Raw genomic sequence first — 16,090 nt, 5'->3', positions numbered from 1 at the left:
GAACAATTCCTCATTTGTCATATAACAATGGTATTGTTCCTATCATCAATCGCTAACTTGCTGTTGAATCTGGAATGTTTGTTGTAACCAAATGGACATTGTTATCAAGACAAACATCAACATTGACCAACATGTTTGTTTTTGCAAACACTCCATGTATTGTCTCCATGTTGCTCCTTTTTCTTGACAAGAAACACCTGTTCCCTTGAGGAGGGGGAGTGAGATGTTGGGTGAGGGGGTGGTTGGGGGGTGGGATGGGATAATAGGGGAGGTGAGGCAAATGTATTGTGCCATGGCTAGTAATCCTGCTTGTCTCCAGCAGGAGTCAGTAATACACTTACACTGTGCCATGTGTACAGGTGAAAAAAATAGTAAGTAGTCTCCCCCTCCCCCACCCTTCACAGGGAGGGGGGGGAGTGTGCCCATGGCTTGACCGTGGGTACCCCAAGCACGTATACAAAATGTGATGGAGATTGGCTTTGCAGTGTTTTTATGCCTCCGCTGACTAAGTTACCAGTGGCATTGTTTTCGGGTTGTCCATCTGTCTGTACATACGTACGTCCGACCATGCTAATTTTTTTTCTGTCTTATCTGCAACCGCTTATCCGATTAACACAAAACTTTCACCATCGGTGCAACTACTTCTGTAGAATGTTTTTATGATAATAATGACATCATAGGTCACGTGGTGTGGCAGCCATATTGGATAAAAGGAAAAACTTTGGGCCTCTATCTCTGAAACCGCTCCATAGAACAAATTGAAACTTGGCATATGTAACGTACTCCCCATGGGAAATGAGTGGGTTTAAAAAAATTAATATATATTTTTTCAATGTTTGATGGTCAGAGGTGGCTTTATAATGACAAATTCATGTGTCAATGCTTCATCTGATCAGTATGAAAATTTTTGAGGGTCATCTCGAGCTAAATTGTATGCAGGGAAAAAATTGTCATCGGTCACGTGGTTCGGCAACCAAATTGTTTTTAACATCAAAACCTTTGAGAATCATCTTTTCTGAAACGGCTGAACAGATCGAGGTGAAACTTTACAGGTATGATCGTATATCCATGAGGAACAAAATGATCTCCCACTATGATGTCATAGGTCACATGGTTTGACCACCATATTAGATTTACTCTCTAACCTTTAAAAATCTTCTCCAGAACGGCTTGACAGATCGAAGGGAAAGTTCTCCCACATGTTCCCCAATCCTTGGGGACACCAGGGTGTTCATGAATAATTAATAGGTCACATGTTCTAGCAGCCATATTGGATTGAATGAAATTCTTTGAAAATTCTTTCTCTTGAACCACTTCGTAAATCGACGTGGAACGTCAGTTGTGATCTCGTACTCATGGGGAATGTGTTTTAAATTTCAACCTGGTCAGATGCATGGTCTTGTAGCCATAATTATTTAATATTTTAAATCTGGGTTCGGGGATTTAAATCAAACTTGGTGTAAGGATGTACCATGATGTAATAATGTGGGCGGAGGCATATATGGTGGTGATGTGATGTGGAAGAGAGCCCATCCTGTTTTTCTATGATTTTCAGACATAGATACACATGTGGAGAATTGCCATATTTAATGTTGTAGGATTAAAGTCTCGTATGTTAATACTCGAGTCTAAGTGTCATAACTTTTTCTTTTGACATGAACCTAAAATATCTTGAAAGCTAAAATTTGTTGAGGCTTGTGGAACAGCTGAATGAGAGTGGCTGAGATAAATCTTCTAAAGATTGTTAATGCCAATTCATCATTGCTGCTCATGTACTTTGAGAGACAATACTCCAAATGTTATTGTTAACTTACAAGCCTTTGTGGAATTTCTGGAGAAAGAAAAAATGTTGTCTGACATCAACTCTCAACATTTAACAATTGATCCATTCTTCGAGTTTAAACCCTTACCTTCCCATATGGACGTTTTTAAGCTCATGGTTCCTTGGAGAATTGAGTGTTATGTATTGCTTTGTCCTCTGATTGGATTGTTCATGAAAAACAATAGACCAGACATTTTGGAACCATTGATTGTAAAGGATAAATAACAGGCTGGACCTTCTGGAACCATTGTTCCTCTTCAGATTGTTCAGGATAAACGATAGGTCAGAGCTTCTGGAGCCATTGCTCCTACTCGTATGCCCAATCCTCTGTTTGGATTCATTATATATAATAGGCTGGATGTACCTTCTTGAGCCCTTCCTGTTCATGTGCACAATTATCTATGAATTATTTTAAGGATAAACAATATGTTGGACCTTCTGTAATCATCGTTTGTCTTGTTTAAATGGGTCATTGTGGGATCCCAGAGAGCGTGGAATGCACTTTTGTTTGTGAAACCGCTGTTTGTAATGTACAGTACTGTGCAAACGTTTGGGTTTAATTTAATTTTTGTGGTGCTATTCCTCATTCAATATTTTTGAGATGTTAGAAGTGTGAAATGTAGGTATAACAATTTTCTTCACATGTGTTCAGTTACCCTTGTAAAATTTCTGTGAAAGTCAATGTAATTATCACAGTTACCTTTAATTATGTAAGATAAATTAGGAAATTGAAAATTTTGTTTTTGCTTTGCATATGGCCTAACGCAGGGAAGTGTGAGCCACGGTTTTTTTCAGGGAACCCTCATTGTAGAAAGTGATCAGCTTGCCTAAATAGTTTACTAAACAAAATTTTGGAGGAGATATTCTCAACAAGCATTTGATAATCTATAAAAAAAAAAAATGTATGGTCTTCCTGGTCTATATTGAGTCCTTCATGTGCTCACTCTGGGGAATTTGTAATGAAGTTGTCAATGGCCTGTTTTTTATTTTCACATTTGTAAATTAATTATATTTCTTGTAGGGCTGTCATAATTATTTCAATTTTTATGCTAGTCTTTGTTCCCAGTATGACAAATAGCCCCAATATTATTTGAAAATATAATTGGATCAGCTCAAAAAGGGTCTATCCATGTGAACTGACTGAAAACGTCAAAATTGACCATTTTCACACGAAAAGGCTCTTATTGGTGCCTATAAATTCCCTTGAGTCCAATCCGATAGAAAATAAATATATATATTTTTTAATGATATTGCTTGAAAGTTTCTTCGAGTAATAGTAAACTTTCATGAGAGGTACCATCAGGATTAGGGAACTGATATGACTCAGCTAGCAAATTGGGTTTGGCCAGTGAAAATCTCCACCGGTCCATCACATTTTGCATTTCAGTCAATAATTTAGACTAATAACATGGCAATTAAATTGTTGTTGGTTATATACTCAAATACAATGGGAGTGATTAATCTGACCAAGTATCATTCCCTTATTCCCCCTATTAGTGAAAATATCATCCGATGAAAATTTCTCCACCGGTCCGTCACATTTTCAGAAAGGTGATTTTTCGGTGTAATTCATGTTATTTTCCATAATAAATGCTTTTGATTATATTACTAAGCTTACTGATAGCATTGATGCAGTATTTTATTCAGGTTATCATTTCTGGACAATTTTGGGTTTTTGACCCTTCGAATGACAGTCATCGCTGAGCTGGCAGTCATTTTAAACAATGGTTCACATAGCATTATGAAGCAATGGTACAAGCTATACATGTTTTTGTAACTACAAACTAACGACAAACTAACTTTTGTAACCCTGAAACTACAATGTTTTTGTCCTGGACCAATCATTAGAGCTGACTTTGCTGTTGTTTGAGCTGAAAACTTGCATGTCAGCCTGACCAAATCAAAAAATCCTACCCTATTTTGAAAATGATGACATTTTGTGATGACCAATCCTTTTTCGGTCATCTCTACTGAGATGACCTAATAAAGCCGGACCAAATGTCTGTCCGTCAACAATTTTTCTTTCCGATCTTGATGAGACTTGGTATGTGGGTAGAGGTCGATGAGTGTTGCACAACAATATAACTTTTGTCAGGGTCAAGGTCACGAGGTCACGTAAGTTATAAAAATCGCCATTTTCAAAACCTATCTTGTCTGCCATTCTACAAGATATTCGGCAACTGTTTATTGATTATGATAGTAAAAAATATTATCTTGTATCTAACCGGACAGATTTTTGAATTTCCATCCCGTTTGGCCGCCACGTAACCTGGAATATGGTCAAAAACACCTCCCGGTACAAAGAAAACTTTTTACTTCCGATCTTGATGAAATTTGGTATGTGGGTAGAGGTTGATGAGTGATACCCAACGACATATTTTTCCCCGGATTCGAGGTCATGGTCAAGGTCACGAGGTCACGAAAGTTGTGAAAGTCGCCATTTTCAAAAGCTATCAAGTCTGTCATCTTGGGAGATATCTGGCAACGGTTCATCGATTATGATAGTAAAAAAAAACATAATAGAGATGACCGTCACCCCCACACGGGGGTAATTTTTTATAAACTTTTTTTTGCAAAATGTTCAGTGAATCTTGGATATTTTTTATGCTGCAACAACTTCACTGTACATGAAAATTGATTTTTTTTTTCACGACTTCTGAAACAATTTGGCTCACACTTGGCTGCTTTGACCCATATTATATTATCATGTACTGTACTATTAATATCCACTTACCACAAAGAAAATCTTCAAGAAACAGTTTATGGATTTTTTGCAGTAAATAATAAATTATTTTCGTAATCAACACGTTATACGAGGGGTAGTCGATAAGTAACCTTGAAATGGCGAAATAAATTTGAGAATGTAATGTGTGTCGTCGTAAATGACGTATGTTATATCTATGGTTAAGAGTCATGTTTTGCCCGCTTTGGATCTGGCAGCATTGAGCGTATGATGCTGGAGCAGTTCCAAGATGGCGGCTCCCTTCGAAGTATGCATCAGTGAGGAACAACGTTGTCGTCCGTTTCTTGGGAAGTGAGAGGGTGAATCCCAGTGAAATCCATCGCAGAATGAAAATGCAATATGGTGACGCATGTTTATCGCTACAGCAGGTGTACGACTGAGACAGGAAGTTTAAAAGTGGAGTCTCCAGTGTGGCAGACGCTGCTTGCTTGGGCTGGCCTCACAGCCGACACACCGGAAATGGTTGCAGGAGTTGAGCACGTGCGAAGGGAAAACCGTCGCATTGCACTGGATGAAATGGTCTCCGCATTGAACAGTAGCCATGGTTCAGCACACCATTTTCACAACGTGCTGGGGTTCCGCAAAGTGTCTGCAAGGTGAGTGCCGAGACGGCTCGCACCCAAACTGAAAGAACTCCACTTTTAAATTTCCTGTCCCAGTTGTACAGCTGCTGCAGTGATGAATATGCATCACCGTATTGCATTTTCATTCTGCGATGGATTTCACTGGGATTCGTACCCTCACGTCCCAAGAAACTGATGACAGAACGTTGCTCCTCCCTGGTGCATGCTTCTAAGGGAACCACCATCTTAGAACTGCTCGACTGATCTTGCACTCAATGTTGCCAGGTCTAAAATGGGCAAACCATGACTCTTACTCAGACATAACATACGTCGTCTACAACTACACACATTACATTCTCAAATTTATCTTGCCATTTCAAGGTTACTTCTTGACTGCCCCTTGTATTTATATGAATTACAAGAAACCACAAAAAGTTGCAAATGAGTGAACATGCAAAATTGGTTTACATCAGCTTGTTTCCTTGTATTGCTTGAAAATCTGAGTGGGTTCAGAATGGCCCCAAGGAAGCAAATTTTAACAGAACAGTATGTGAAGATCCAAACTCTGTGAAAAGGACATATTATGAAAAGAAAAAAAAAATAGGAGAAAAGATAAAGATCCTCTACAATGGTGTAAGATACACTTTGCAACACGTGAAAACTGACTTGGTACAAGACAAGAAAAGGCCAGGAAGACCCAGAAGAACCCTCAAGGCAAGACAAGCACTTGAAGTTACTCGGCTTGCATGATGGAAGAAAATCAAGTCAGCTGACAAATCAACTGAGCAGGCCTGAACATTAACATGTCATCCAGCGCTGTGTGCAGAAGGCTGATTGCAAGTCTCCATGGCAGTTTCACCAAAGGAACCACTGCTGAGACTACAGAATCATATGAAAAGACTGAAGATTGTGAGGCAACACCAATATTGGGTGACTGAACAATAGAATCAGGTACTACTCTGGTCTGATGAATCAAAGTTTGAACTTTTAGATCTGAGTTGCCATATCAGAGATCGAAGACCTGCAAAACATTATGATGTGCAATGTTTACAGCCTACTGTTAAATGTGGGGGAGGCTCTGAGATGTGTCTGGAGTTGTACCTCGGCTTTTGGTGAAGGTAAACTTGTTGAAATCGATGGGATGCCAAGAAAAGAAGTACAGTACAAGCAGATACTGCAACAACATGCAGTTCATTGTGGAAATTAATGGGAAGAGGATTCATTTTCCAACAAGGTTAGGTCAGGTATGGGAGCATGCTCCAGAGCAGCGTGTCACTGCATCCACTTTCCACCGGTACTCCAGAGGCCTCGGTCTGGTCATCCCCAGTAAGATGCCTGGCCCATCCCCATCTCCTTGAGATGCTGATCAACCTGCTGCAACCACGAGGCAGATGGTCATGAACATTGGCCTCCTCCACTCGTGAGGCTCGCTCGCTGAGAGAATCTGGTCAGGATCGGCGTCAGGAAAATGAGTCGCATGTCCATACAGCCACAGCTGATGCTCACAGATGATGCAGATAACAAATCTCATTTGAGTCTCTCTTGGCAACCACTCGTTGGATACAGTCTGACCAGTGATAGCCAAGGATTCTCAGAGACCTGGTACCAAAGGAATTAAGTCTCCATCTCAGATCCCTGATCAGAATTCAAATCTCATATCCATAGAGTAAGACTGTGGAAGCACCAAGGACCTGAAGATTCGGACTGTCGTTGTCCTGCATAGGTAATGACTGCCACACCCCATGATCCAGTGAATCCATGACTCCCCAGGCCCAACCCATACATCTATTGACTCACAGCCAGTGGAGACGTAAATATCACTCCCAAGAAAAGTGAATCTCTCCATGACCTCAACAACCTCACCCCAAACAGGCACAGACAAGATAGTGGCATCCAATATGTCATTGAAAGCCTGGATCTTAGTTTTGACCCAGGAAACTCATAATCCCAGCAGTTCCAACTCATTCAGCACCTCGAGGGCCCACAAAGGCATATCCAGGCTCCGCAAAGGTGGCTGCATCATCTGCGAAATCAAGGTCAAAGATCTTGACATTCTCAAACGATGCACCACAGCTTGATCTCTCCAACATCCTCTACAGAATCCAGTCCATACAAGGACTGAAAAGTGTGGGGGCCAGTACATACCCCTGATGAACTCCAGTAACAACTGGAAGTAAGTCAGATGGTGTCACCACATCTCACAGCACTCTCAGTACCAGAGTATAGTTCAGACATCAGGTTGATCAGTTTTGGTGGCACCCCATGAATAGGAAACCTCCAGAGGGAATCCTGATTCACTGAATCGAACGCTTTACAGAGATCAGCATAGGTTGCAAGCAGCACCTGCCGAAACTCTGGTCTGTGTTTGTTGAGGACCGGAAGACCAAGGATACGGTGAATCGTTCACCTCTTTGGTGTAAAGCCTCAATGCTCTGCTCGCTGTTGCTCAAGCAGATGGTGGCCGAACCCTGTCAATAATTTTCTGAGCAAAGACCTTGCCCAGCACTGAGAGCAAGGTCACTCCTCGGTAGTTGTTGCAGTCCTGGCGATCACCCTTTCCCTTTCCAGAGATGGACAACAAGGTCTCTCTTCCAGTCTGCTTGTGTTCCAGGCAGAGAACAGAACTGCATGTCATGATGCGAGTGCAGCATTTCCACCAACCTTGAGTTCAGCATGGTTGCTGCAGATCCCAGGAGCTTTACTCCATTTCAACTGGCTCACTGCAGCCTGTGTTTCCACAAACGAAGGTGGATCACTTGATTGGAGGGTCAGTAATAGGGATAGTAACATCCCTGACATCCAATTCAACAGCTGGTGGGTCAGCATGTACAGCCACTCAAAGTAACCTGCCCAGCGGGCTTTCACTTTTGACTCCTCTGTCAAAAGCACACCACCCTCCACTCTTATTGCAGTACACCAAGTAATGGGCTTGGAGGAACCGCAATGCATGAATTGCCGTGTAAGCAGGATGAGAATCCCTTGACCACAGGTGATGCTCTACCCCCTTAAATTCCTCGCACAAAGGCCTCCTTGTCCTCATTCAGTGCACAACCAGTTTTATGCCTCAACTCCCTGAACAGCTCAGCTCTGCCATTTAAGCCTGGCCTTGCAACTCTGATCAATGGTATCCAATGTCTCTTGAAACGAAATTCTTCTTCGTTCTTCACTCATTTCCGAGACATCTACCGGCAATATCAAGGATGGTGGTCTTGAAGATATTCCACAACTCTTCACGATTTCCCAAATTCCAGCTCAGCCTGTTCACAAACTCCTCAGCTACCTTGTCATCCTTGAACTTGCCAACATCCCACGTAGACTGGGATGGTGTCATTCTCTCGGATTTAAGCTGCAACTTCAGAGTTGCTTCAACAAGCCTGTGGTCGGTGTTGAGGAACTGAGCACTCCGGTAGATCCTGCAGTTCTGGATCATCCTCCAACGAGCACATGGTCCATCTCCTTTGCCATACCACCAGCGTTGGAATACCAATTCCAGCGATGAGTTTGGACACTGAACCCATGAACCAGCCACCCTAAGTCCATGACTTTTTTTAAAAGTCAAGGAACATGGTGCTATTCTTGTTCACATTAATTTCCAGACCCATGGGGACCAACAAGTGTTTCATAATCATCCATATCAGTTCCAGTCGATGCATTGAAATCCCCCAAGACGAGAAGAGTATCTTGCCTGGGGCACTGATCAATCAGACTTGAGCACGGCATAGAGTGCGTCCTTCATGGGGAGATCACTCGGCTCAGTCGGAGCAAACACAGAGACCAGGGCAAACACACCCAAGGAGTGATTCATCCTTCGTCATAATATGCTTGTTGACCAGTGTTTTCTCAATTATCATTGGAGTCAGCTTATTGGACACTGCTACAGCAACTCCTTGGGCATGGTAACCATCAGAGCAACCAGACAGTCTGTGTAACCCAGCTATAATTGGTGAGGAATCACCTTTAAAATATGATCGGATCCGGATCGTCACCAAAATTGAGTCATTTCGTCCTTGTCACATCCCAAATCAGTTCAACTTTCAGCTGAACCCGTCCTTAACTTTTTGAGATATCCTGCTCACAGACGGGTGGGTGAAAACGTAACCTCCGTCCACCTTTGGTGACAAATGTCACTAGAGAAACCCAACTGACCTCACCAAAATGTGGGAATGTACAACAGGATTTTTGGCACAATATTTCTGCAAGAATGCCTCAGTCGTGTACAGGAAGCATGGGTTAGAGTGTTCGCATTCAAGGGAAAGGATGGACACACAAATAATTGAATGATGCTGTAAAATTACTGTTGTTATTTACCTGAGCAGTTTGTTTCGTGCACATTTATATAGCCCGTAAATTTACCATAACGCACACAAATGACATCACTGATAATGTGCTAACTTTACCATGAAATATGAATATCATTGGAATAACAACTTTTGGTGTGTGTGTTTGTTTGTTTGTTTGTTTTGACTTGGAGTTCAAGGCTGGCTTTGAGGGGAAGCACTCAAGTTTCTCCCGAACACCTGGCCCTGAGGCCGCCAACCACAGATAACTCTGCGGTCCTACGGGTTGTCATTCTTACAAAGCCATAGCCGCCCGACTTTGATTACCGACCTTGCAGGCTTATGTTTTGATGTTTCCACGATACCTTTCTATTGGCATGGCAACGTAACTCGAGGCCGTGCCCTCGGTGCCACACCTGGTGATCTTCTGCCAAGCAGAGCAGATTGGTGCAGCAATGGCTAACAGAGCAAATCAGGTGGGGTACAACTTCCTGTCTAACTATACTTGTATAGTATGTCAGACCAATGAAGGATAAGACAACTGAGAAAGGTTAGAAATAACAGCCAACAATTATTTATTTACACACACAAAAGCAAGCAATCATTTAAAAGTGAATATTTATGGGTGAGAAAGCAGGTCACAAAAGAGCAGATTTAACTAACGCATCATCTTTCTTATACAATCTTATTTAGACTAAAGACACATGGCCACCATTCTATCCTGGACAAAGACAAGAAGAAGAACTTCGAAAGAAAAGTAGGGTCGACTCCTTCCCTCACCTCACCCAGTTCAATGGTGCTGCGCCAGTCCAAATTTTCTCGAGAATGAGGGGTGGTGGGGAGGATGGGGGAAGATGGGCAGTGGTGATGTGGTGTGATGGGACATGCAGCCGTGTCTCTGAGGTTTCCAGACCAAGGAGGTGTCCTCTTCGGTGTGTAAGCAGCTCCCCATGAACCAAACTGTGTTCTGGGCTTTTTATTCTGCCTCCTTTGCACTATGGGTTCCCTCCCTCTCTTCACACACTGCATTCTCAGCTCCTCGCCAGGCAAGCTTTGTGGTGTCTTGCATGGAGATTAAAGAGCAGGCCAAATGCACATGCAAAGTACTTGTATACATTACTGCATATAGTGTTTGTCTTGTGTCTTTATTTTCATTCATTAGGCAAAGCTTTTGAGCTGTCTCTTCTGGTTTCAATCTTGACAGATGCACCCTGAGATTGATAAACTTCATCACAGCAATGCTGAAATATCCATTCTGGACGATTTACTGTTTCATGTGTATTATTACTTTGAAAATAGCTAGATATTTGTAATGAGCTTCTGGTGTCCAAGAGAGGTTCCTTCACTGCATGAAACTCCATATAGTGCGGTTACCAGTTATTTAGCTGCTCCATCATAGAACCAACCAGCATATCTTGATGTTTATGTGAGTGATCCTATTTGTTATTGGTCCTGCAGTCCATAAGTAGTATTGTGACCATTGAGAAGGAAAGCTTTCAAATTGCAAAATTGATGACTGCAGGTTACAGGTTTTGGAGAGTGGCCAAAAATCCAGATTGAAGGCTCGTTGCGGTCTTCTTTGTGCAAGTCTTCCACAACACAAACAATATTGAGATGAATGTCACAAAAGCAAAGGGTCACGGGAAGGATGGGTGGGGTGCGGAAGCACTTTGGAATAGCAAATGGGTGCACCAGAGGTTGCAGCAAACTCTGTGGTTCATAAAGCCCTGGATCGACTTTGACAAAATGCTAAAGTATCTCCTGTGTCCCAAGTACAATTTCTGCATTAACTTCTGTGGTGCTTTTCCAGGGCAAAGTGCAGCTTCTGTTAAAACAGCCCTGCCTACAGCCTTGTACATGGACCTCAATGCGGTGACCCACGTGTGCCATGCCATTCACAACCTCATGCTGACCAAGCATGTTGGAGGGTTTGCTGCACAGTGGGAAGGGTACTTTCCACCAAGGGGTTTTGGGAGTTTATCCTGATCCCGTCATCTTTCAACACATCGCCAGCAGTGTTGGCGTGCATGTTGACTCGACGAGCAATTTTTTTTTTTTTTATGGTGTGTAGGCTATTCTCATCCCATGCAAAGACTGCATTTTGGTTGAATTTACAGTGTATTTGCAGCATCTGCAGAGACAAAGGACTTGCCAAGCCATTGCAACGCTGAGAAGGCACAGATCTCTCGGGAAGACTGTGCATGCTGCGACCGAATAAATAATAGATCAGGTAAATTGACAGCCATGTGCCTCTAAAAGCAATAATCCTCTACCATCGATCGGATTACGGGTCCCGAGTTCTGAGCGTGGCAGGCTGCCTGCTAATAGGGCCTCATTACGAGACGCGATTTGTAGGGGAGGATAGTGTGCCAGAAAGGTGGCACCTAGTTCTGCCGTTGCTAGTGTCAGGACCAATTTCAGACGTATGATTGTTTTGATCTGATTTTTTTTCCTGAAGTGAGTTTCCTGGATTATAAGGGAAGATTGTGAGCTGCGTTATGTCACGCGGTGACACATGGTGTAAGTGCTTCTCCTCCAAGTGGTCCTCTGTGCTGTCTGAATTTGTGATGACCGCAAGCACCCTTGCCAGTGAAGTGAGTCTGGCTCCGGTTCCTGGAGTTCGTGGCCATGGTCCCCAGTCCAACTTCTTGGTGAGCGGAACATGAAGGGAGATTTCATAAATCCTCCAATCGGTTTCATGTGGTCTCTGTCCTCTGAAAGCTGCATGCAGACTGTTTTGGGTGTCCATTCATAAAACTATACCCTCGTACCATCGTGTGCCACACTTGAACCCAAGGCATATTATAATGTAGCATCAGCATCATTGTACAGTCATTATCATTGTTGTTGTGGCTTCTCTTGATGTCTGAATACAATTGTTTTGATCTGTTAAATTACAGATTGAAAACTCCTTTTTTTTTTTTAGTTGCCATGGATTCCTCCTCCCCAACCCACCTCCATCCCCATGCAAGCTGGCTGTCTGCCCAGAAGCACTTCTATGCCTTATGTTGTAGTTGTAAAGCAAATGGTGCAATGAGTGAGACTTCAAATATTGTTGTAATCATGGTTAACTTTTTACCAGTGGTACGTTATGAATAGCAAGCGGTGCATTCTTCAATACCAACAGATTTGGTGTTGGGCAATAAGCCATCTATCCTGACTGCTGAACATGAGATGATAAAAGCTTCGCTTTGGCTGTCTTTGTTACCTCCGCCACCTATGGTGGATGGATGTTGTTTTCACCCTCGTTTGTCGTGTTACTTGCGAAAATCGAAGATTTTTTTCAAGTATATTGGTTGGTCGTACGCGTTTGGCTGCCTGCTTACCTGTCTGTCTCTGTCCATCAATTGCCGACAGGTCAGTTTTTCATCCATCTTCACGAAACTTCACCACCTTGTAGAGTTGGTCATAAGCAAGAGGCTTATTGATTTTGAGGTGAAAAGGTCAACATAGGCCAAAGGTCAACAATGTAGGTGAAATTTCTAAAATCCTCGGTTTTCATCTGATTGATTTGAAATTTGAAGATTATTTGCATATTTTGTCATTGAGTTCAACCACCAATTATTTTTTTAGGTCAAATTTGTTTTCAGGATTTCACAAGTATCGCACGATGCACGATGCCTTTTTTTTTTGTTTGTTTTTTTTTCCTGGCTGAACAGGATATCTCAAAAAGTTATAGACTGGTTTGGACAAAATTTGGTTGACAGGTTGGATGTGTGACAAGGACTAATTGATTCGATTTTGGTGAAGATCCAGATCCAGACACAAGAACTTTTAAAGTGATTCTTCACCATTGAGAGATGGGATCCAAAAACGATATAGAGCACAATATTTCAAAAAGTTGCGGACGGATTATGACAATTTGGTGGATGAGTTTGGTAAGTGACCAGAACAAGTTGATTACATTTGCCTGAAGGTACGGATGCAGATGTAGCCTATCAATGGGATACAAAACGTAAACTTTTTAACCTGGTGGAAGTGTTCACTCTACCTTGTGCCATTCTAGTTCACTTTGTGTTGATTGGGCAGTGAGGAAACCTTTGCTTAACGATCCATAAAAAGGTGATTGGGTTACATTGCAATGGCATGGTTGCCTATTAGCGGAATGGGAGGAATGGAAGTTGTGTGTGGTGCTCGGTGGTCTTGTGATTACTCGTAATTCATCAAGCCATTTGAATATGCACAAGGATAGTGGGTTATTATATGGAATGGCATGGTAGATCATTGATGAACAGGTCGTATCCCAGGTCTTGATCGAGTCGATATGGCCTTTGCTCATATGAATTGACCTGATCTAGAATATTGTTCAGTTTTTGTCACCACATCTGTGGAAGGACGTAGCTGCCGTAGAGAGGGTACAGTACAGGGCTACTACATTGATTCCTGAATCAATCTGATTAGGCTGAACTAGCCGAAGCCTTGAGCGGCTGAAGGAGACTTGATTTTATACATTGGAAAGTAGGTGATTATGAGGGGATTTCATTGAGATGTTTGAGATTAAGAAGGGTGGAGATTTCCAGCAGAGTGGACAGTGTTGGTTCCACAGGGGCAACAGCTTGAGAGTAAAGAAGGTGAGGGTTTGGACCGTTTTAAGGCATGGGTCTTTCATTCGGAGAGTGGTTACTGCATGGAAAGTTAGTGGCAGTGGAGGGGGTGGATAAGTTTAAATTTTAATTGGATAGGTACCTGGAGGCATTGCAGATAGAGGGGTATGGGGATATTGGCAGGACTTGTAGGGTAGCTTGTGTTGTGTGGATGTTTGATGGATACTGGAGTCGGTGCATCGCAGGCTTGATGGGTGTGATGTCTTCCTACACCCCCCGCCCCCACTTTACAAACTTGGGCATCATGTATGTATTTTATTAGGCCCACACAATGGTGCAGAGGTGGGGTACTTTCATTTTGAGCTGTCTGGTGCGGGTTCAATTCCCGACCTCACGATAAAACTTGCAGATTGGTGCTTTGTAGAAATGACTCATCATTGTGTGCATCATCTCTGTGATTTGATGTTAAGTTTGGTATCTGGTCTGTTAGCATTACCTGCTGGAGCTTAAACGTACCACGGTGTCTTTCATGATGAGTCGGTGAGTTGCTCTTTATGCCTGCCCAAATTGCCTTCAGTCAAACATCAGACCTGACCAGCCTCTGTGAAAAACTTTGGACAAAATGTTCTCTGGCTGTGACCCCACAAGGAGGTGGAAATAATTGGGGCCATTATAGGAATAGGCACATGCTTTAAAATATTTTGCGCTGGAATGTTTGTTGGTACTGATGGCAGGTGTTTTGTAACTACTCGAGAGGAATGTTGAGCATGCAAATGCAATTGCTTTGGTTTTTGAGTAAAATCTAACCAAACGGTGCCCTCTTCGTTGGTGTCACCACAATGCACAACGTGCCATCTTTTGAAGAGTGTGTGTTAAGCCAGTTGTCTTATCTGTAGTTGTGAACAAAGAACCTCTCAAAGTGAATAAATCACAAAAGTTTGTTTGGACTGGATGGAAGTTTTTATGTTGACTTTCTCATTAAAAAAACGAGAACAAAAAAAAGTTTCATAAACTGAAGGATAAATGTATCTCTTGCTTTTTGATCTGGAGGAACTTCTACATATATTACATGGAGGACAATGACATTAGTCATCATCACTGTTACTCTTACTTCGATTACAAGGTCACGAGTAAACAAAGACCAAACTCGTGTATGGGATTTGAACTTGTATTCTCTGCATCATGAGCATTGGATTCGGAGGAGAATACCAAAAGACGAACCCTCAATTTGAAATTGAATACAAGATAATTTTTCTGTGAAGGAAATGAAGCGAGCAGTTCTGACGAGTCGGGTAAAGGGAATGTGATTGGTTGTGTTACCTGATTATGTTTGTCTGATTAAAATGTTTCACTTTTGTTCCAAGGTCATTCATTGCAAACCGATTGGCTCAAATGTGCTAATTGTCCAAGAGTGATCAAAGTGTGAAAAATCTCAGCAAATCGATGATTGTAGTGGGGGGGGGGGGAGTGCCAGCTGGTTTGGGGGTGTTGAGGGGGTGCGAATGGCTTGTGGGGGGCACCGTCAGGTAAACAAGCTGCGAGGCATGGGGGTGCCGTTCTGGGAGGGGGAACTGCGGAGGGCGTACTCGACAGACGAGTTGTCTGTCGGGTGGACGGGCTTTTTGAGAGGGGGGGTTGCTGGGAGGATGGGCTGGGAGCTACCTTGGGCAGGGGTAGGCACTTGCTGTGTGGTCTTGTTGCTGGGGTGGGGGGGGAGGGGCGGGCGGAGGGGGGTGCTTGCCGGCCAGGTAGATGTTTTACAGGTGCTTGCCGACCGTGCTGCCCCCTTTTGTTGTTCACAGATGTGCTGCTCTTTGCTCTGTTTGCTTGGCTAAAGTCATTTTGAACCCCAAAATGCCCCATTTGTCTTGGTTACCTTCGCCTTGTTCCTAGCAGGGCACGTGTAAAGTGCAGTTTTCCTCCTGAGAGCAATAACAGTGAAGGTCTGCAGCTTTCCTCGCTTCCTGTCTGATGCTAAGGGCTCTTCGTCTGGTTGTTTGCATTTGTCTCATGAATATGTCCAAAAAAATTTTTTGCCACCTTTTGTTCTTGCGTACACGTTTCAGTATGGCTTAAAATTGTGCTAAAAGGGAAAGCATATATTCTGGAACACAAGGTCAGCATGGTCAAATTGTTTTTGC

General features: G+C 42.8%; 1 protein-coding gene across 4 annotated transcripts in view; it reads left to right on the top strand.

Annotated features, from left to right (window-relative positions):
• Positions 1-16,090, top strand: part of LOC147030305 (Krueppel-like factor 6) — a 69,954-nt gene that overhangs the window by 32,289 nt on the left and 21,575 nt on the right. The gene's annotated exons all lie outside the window — the stretch shown is intronic.

The sequence above is a fragment of the Eptatretus burgeri genome, chromosome 3 (assembly GCF_056783735.1).
Source record: "Eptatretus burgeri isolate ZD-2024b chromosome 3, Ebu_testis_v1, whole genome shotgun sequence".
NCBI lineage: Eukaryota > Metazoa > Chordata > Myxini > Myxiniformes > Myxinidae > Eptatretus > Eptatretus burgeri.
The sequence above is the reverse complement of the archived record's forward strand: the minus strand, read 5'-3'. Positions and strand labels throughout refer to the sequence as shown.